Raw genomic sequence first — 5,971 nt, 5'->3', positions numbered from 1 at the left:
GAGGGTATAGATTGCTTTCGCTTATGGCGTTCAAAGCCCTATAATCTATGCAGAGGCGAAGAGTTCCATCTTTCTTTTCTCAGAATAATACAGGGGCGGCCGTCTTTGGCTTTGCTGGTTGAATGAATCCTCTTTCTAAATTTTTATCTATGATTTTCTGCATTTCTTCCAATTCCAGTATAATCTAGGCTTTGGAAGTTTCACACCTGGTCTGATTTCTATTGCACAGTCTGTGGGCTAATGCGGCAGCAGTTAATCAGACCTCTCTTTACTGAACACTTCAGCTAGGTCTCTATACTCCTCTGGTATTTCAGGTATTTCCTTTTCTCCCCCTATTGTGGCTTTCTTGGTCGAGGTTTTCCCTGACTGGGGCTGGGCTGTTGCCTTGGTCGATTCCCCTTTTGGGAATCTAAGTTCTGCCATTCTCTAGTCCACCCGTGGGTTCCATTTGGTTAGCCATGCCATGCCTAGGATTATGGGACATTCCATGCCAGGGGTTACCATGAACGTTATAGTCTCTATGTGGTCCCCCAGGGTGAGCTGAAGCGGTAGCATTGCTAGGATGGCGGGCATCCCCCCTGCTATGGACCTATCTAATTGACTGAGTGAAATTGGTTTCTTCAGCCTCCTCACCGGAATTTCTAAATTCACCACTAATGTTGGGCTGATAAGGCAGCGAGTGCACCCAGAGTCAATTAATGTCCTAACTTCTACAGTTTTGGGCATGGTGGGGGCTAGCAGAGTTATTGTTCTGGTGAGGGGCGCTATGGGTCCACTTACCAGGGGTTCATCCTTGGAATTGTCATCGGAGGAATTGGACACTTCTGCAATATAGGCCAGAGTTCCCTTCCTTCACTGAGCTGAGGCGGGGAAGTCAATGGTCTCCGTGCCTTTCATGGCTGTCTCCTTTGGCTTCACTGGTGGTTTTCTGGACTTTCTGGCTGGGGTCCAGTCTGGGGTTCCAGCTGGAGTGCGGGAGCAGATTTGGTGGCGCAGTGCTCTTCCTTGCCACATTTGAAACACCCAGTGGTTCTTTTGGAAGTCAATGGCTGCTTTGCTGGCTTGCAGGTTGGCTCCAGTGGCAATTTCCCCCACGGTCTCCATCCTCTGCATTGCCTCTTGGCCAAGTCGATCTCGGCTTCCTCAGCTAAGATGTACTAATCTTGCAGTTGATGAGGGTCCCCGCGAAGGAGGCAGGCATTGTAGAGGTCATAGTTTAAGCCATCTTTGAAGTGATTAAGCAAGATGTCCTCTGGCCAGTTTGCTGGCCAGGGTTCGGAATTCTTGGGTGTATTCTGCCACCAGCCATCTACCTTGCTTCACTGTCTTTATTTGCTCTTGGGCTTTCCTGTCGGCCAGTGGGTCTTTGAACCTGTGCCTGAGGGAGAACATGAATTGGTTGAAATTCAGTAGCTCTGAGGCATCAGAATTTTGGAGATCTACAACCCAATCTGCTGTGATGCCATCTAGGGCAGTTTGCACGAAGCGAATTCTGGCATGGTCAGTGGGGATGTCCCTGCCGTACTCCTCCATGTAGTTTAGCACCTGGGTTAGGAAGAATCCCAGGTGCGGCAGCTCTCCACAGAACTTCACATCCAGTGGAGGGAACTTCTAGATGGAGCATTGCCTTTTTTCCCATTTGCGTCATCTCCCCTCTCTGCCTGTGGCATCCAGGCAATGAGGGGTGGCCGTAGCAGTGGTGGCTGTGGCAGGTTTGTTGGTTCCTTTGGATGGGTCTGGAACCTCGGGTTCAGGCTCCCCTCCAGTTCCTCTCTTGCTACATCCCAGGCAGATGGTGCCTCAGTAGGGTTCAGCTTTCTCCTCCTTCATGGAGTCGGGGGCTATCTTCATCGTGCCAATTGCCTGTTCCAGCAGCCAGCTGGAGTGCCCCGAGTGGTCCTCCTCATCCTTGCTGAGATGGAGAGATCTTTCCATCTCTTCCTTCCAGCCTGGTTGATGGCTACCCCATCTGAGTGACACCTTTCTAGCTTTCTTCTCCCAGTCATCCTTTTTCCAGATGCCCATCGACCACCTAGGCTTGTGTTCTGTCACCTCCTCTTCTTCTGAGGAGCTTGAGGATCCAGAATTGGATGGTTTGCAGTGGTCTGGTTGGTGGGAGGGTTCCCCCCCCTGTAGCCAGTTCCTCTCTCTTTATTCCGTTGAATGACATGATTTGCTAAGTCCCTCAGTAAGGCTTTCCTTCCGGGCTGACTATTACTGCAGATCCTGTCTAATGTCAGGGCCCACTTCAAAACCTCATCCTAAGGAAGCAGAACTCGTGGAAGCAGTTTCTTCCAAAAGGAACTTTTATTAGAAGCTGATAGCAGGCATACTAGACAGGATCTGAGTGTTTCCCACTCATATCAATAGGTTAAAAGTGTCCCAAGCAAACCCCACCCCAAAGTTCATCTGGTCAGTTCACATGGGCCAATCCCCAGGTGTTAAGTCCATTGTGGGAAAGAGCAGATAACGCCAGGCTGTCTCAGGGTTGCAGCGATGTTTTGTCAACTCTTCACACCTTCTCTCAGAATGCGGAGATAAACCAGTTGCCGGAGGCACATTCCTTTCTTCTCCCCCCTCTTTCTAGCTGACATCAAGAGAAGAGATAGTTCACAGAGGAAGTATGCGGAAACAACAAAGTGTTACAGTGTAGCGATAGAGGAAATCAGAGCAATAACCCGCAGTTCTTTTTCCCCCTCCCATCCAGGGAATGGCAGAACCAAGAAGTATAGAAAGACTAGAGTATGAGTTAAAGATAGAAAAGAGCCCCCTTAGAATATGGGTTCTGACATCCTGTCTCCCTTAAAAAAAAGAGAGGTCCACCTGTGGAGACATGGAGACAAAAATCCCTTCAAAATGTGTGGGATACGGCTAAAGCATACTTTAGAGGATTGGCTATAACCTACATGGTGAAAAAGAATAAAGAAAAAAACCCAACAACAGTTAAAGATACAGGAAGAACTTATGAAATTAGAATTAGAATTACAAAAAGATGCCAGGGCCCACCACAAAACCTCATCCTAAGGAAGCAGAACTTGTGGAAGCAGTTTCTTCCAAAAGGAACTTTTATTAGGAGAAACTGATAGCAGGCATATTAGACAGGATCTGAGGGTTTCCTGCTCAGATCAATAGGTTAAAAGTGTCCCAAGCAAACCCCACCCCAAAGTTCATCTGGTCAGTTCACATGGGCCAATCCCCAGGTGTTAAGTCTGTTGTGGGAAAGAGCAGGTAACGCCAGGCTGTCTCAGGGTTGCAGCGATGTTTTGTTGGCTCTTCACACCTTCTCTTCCGAATGCATAGATAAACCAATTGCCGGAGGCACATTCCTTTCTTCTCCCCCCTCTTTCTAGCTGACATCAAGGGAAGAGATAGTTCACAGAGGAAGTATGCGGAAACAGCAAAGCGTTACAGTGTAGTGATAGAGGAAATCAGAGCAATAACCCGCAGTGCTTTTTCCCCCCTCCCATCCAGGGCATGTGGAACCCAGAAGTATAGAAAGAGTAGAGTTAAAGATAGAAAAGAGCCCCCTTAGAATATGGGTTCTGACAATAGATCCACAAAAGAAAACACTTAAAAACAAGTGGAATTAATAAAACACAAAATAAATCTAGCAGAGGCCGAAAAAATGGCGCAACAAATCAAAAGAGCCAAACAGAATTTTTTTGAAAATGCTAATAAACCGGGCAGGTGGCTAGCATACAGAAAGAAAGAGAAAAAAAGTGATAAATAAATTGCAAGACTCAAAAGGAGATCTACAGTTCCAAAGTGATATAATTAAAAATAATTAAAAACTTCTATGAGACACTTTATGATACAGAGGAAACTTCTCAAGAAAAAAATTAAGCACTATATTAAAAAAGTGGATTTACCAAAAATCCCAGAGAATATATAAAACATCTTAAATGAAAAAATATCAGTGATGGAGATGACAGAGGCTATAAAAAGACAAAAAAATGTTAAGACTCTAGGCCCAGATGGATTACCTGCAGTTTTATCAATGTCTATAAGACACTTTAAGTCCAATAATGAAAGAACTATGTAATGAAGTACTTTTAGAGACTAAAATACCAAATATATGGACAGAAGCTAAAATCACTTTAATACCCAAAGAAGACTCAGACCTGACACAAATAAATAATTATAGACCAATATCTTTATTAAATGTGGACTACAAACTTTTTGCCTCAATAATAGCAGAAAGACTAAAGAAATTTTTGACTGAATTTATACATACAGATCAAAATGGATTCCTACCTAAAAGACAAATAAAAAATAACTTAAGAATGATCCTAGACATTTTGGAATACAGATGGTGTTAATATTTCTAGATGCACAGAAGGCTTTTGACAACGTAAATTGGCAATTTATGTTTCAACAACTAGATGAAATGGATTTTGGAAAAAACTTCACAAATATAATTAAAACAATTTATTACAGACAAACAGCCAATATACTATAGACAAACAGCCAAAATGGAGATTTTACAGAAAATTTCAATATTAAAAAAAGGCACAAGACAAGGGTGTCCTTTACCCCCATTATTATTTATATTAATATTGGAGGTACTAAATAGAAATATTAGGCAAGATACGGAAATTAAAGGATTGGAAATAAAAGATGAAAAATACAAATTACAAGCATTTGCAGATGGTTTGGTTTTTATACTAGAAGAGCCCCTTGAGACAAGCTTTAAGCTTAAGCTGTTTTTGTTAGGAATATTAGGACCCAAATATGGGAAAGAGAATGAGTATTTAATATTACACATATTGACAGCTGCGAGAATAGCATTTGTCCAATATTGGAAAAATGAAAATATACCATCTGATGAGATTATAATCAGGAAAATTTTAGAATGTGCAGAAATGGACAGACTAACCTTAGAGATTAAAGAGAAAGAAGACTCAGTCTATTTTAAAACATGGGAAAATTTTTACCAACGGTTAGCAAAACGAACTAGCGAGAAATGATTGTGATATTTAATAAGATGAATGATATCTACTGATTGATACTCTTTATGATTATTGTTATTCTTATTGACTATAGCTATTTATTATTACATTAATTACTGTCATTGAACATATGTACCCAGACAATAGTCTGCTTGCTAAAGCTTGGAAATGTTATTGGGGACAACTCCATTGTTTTACCTACCCCTATCCCAATCCCAGACCCGAACCCCAATACCTTCCCTAATCTTATAAAACTTAATAAAATATTGTATAAAAAAAACAAAAAAAACAAATAGGGAAAACAAGACTTGGAAATTATTAAGAGCAGAAAAGGTGAAGAAAGAGGGGCTAATTCTAGCTATACAAGACAAAGCCTTAAGAACAAATGCATACAGATCCAGAATTGAGAAGAAGCAACAAAAAACACATGACACATTTACCAAGAACCTGAAGAAATAATGAATCATCTGGTTAGCTGATGCAAAATCACACAGACTCACTACAAACTATACTATGACAAAGTAGCAACAATGGTGCATTGAAAAATCTGCAAAAAATACCATTTGCCTGCAAACAAGAACTGGTGGGACCATAAAACAGAGAAAGTCATAGAAAATGAAGAAGGTAAAGTGTCTCAGGACTTTAGACTTCAAACAGACAGGTACCTGTCACATAACACCCCAGACTTAGCAAATATAAAAAAGACCAAAAAAAAGTCTGGATAACGGACGTGGCAGTACATGAAGACAGCAGAATAGAAGAGAAAGAACTGGAGAAAATAACAAAATTCAAAGACCTGCAAATAGAAATAGAATGACTGTGGCAAAGCAAGCAAAGGTAAGTACCAATTGTCATAAGTGCTTTGGGTGCAATTCCAAAACATCTGGAACACAATTTGAACACCATTAGCATTGGCAAAACACCATCAATCAATTGCAAAAGGCAGTTTTACTCAGAATAGAACATCCTGGGATGATACCTTTAACACCATAAAACATCAACACCTGCCTATCCCAGTTCCT

Source organism: Protobothrops mucrosquamatus, unplaced genomic scaffold (assembly GCF_001527695.2).
Source record: "Protobothrops mucrosquamatus isolate PMUCROS unplaced genomic scaffold, P.Mucros_1.0 scaffold1163, whole genome shotgun sequence".
NCBI lineage: Eukaryota > Metazoa > Chordata > Lepidosauria > Squamata > Viperidae > Protobothrops > Protobothrops mucrosquamatus.
Note: the sequence above shows the minus strand (reverse complement) of the source record.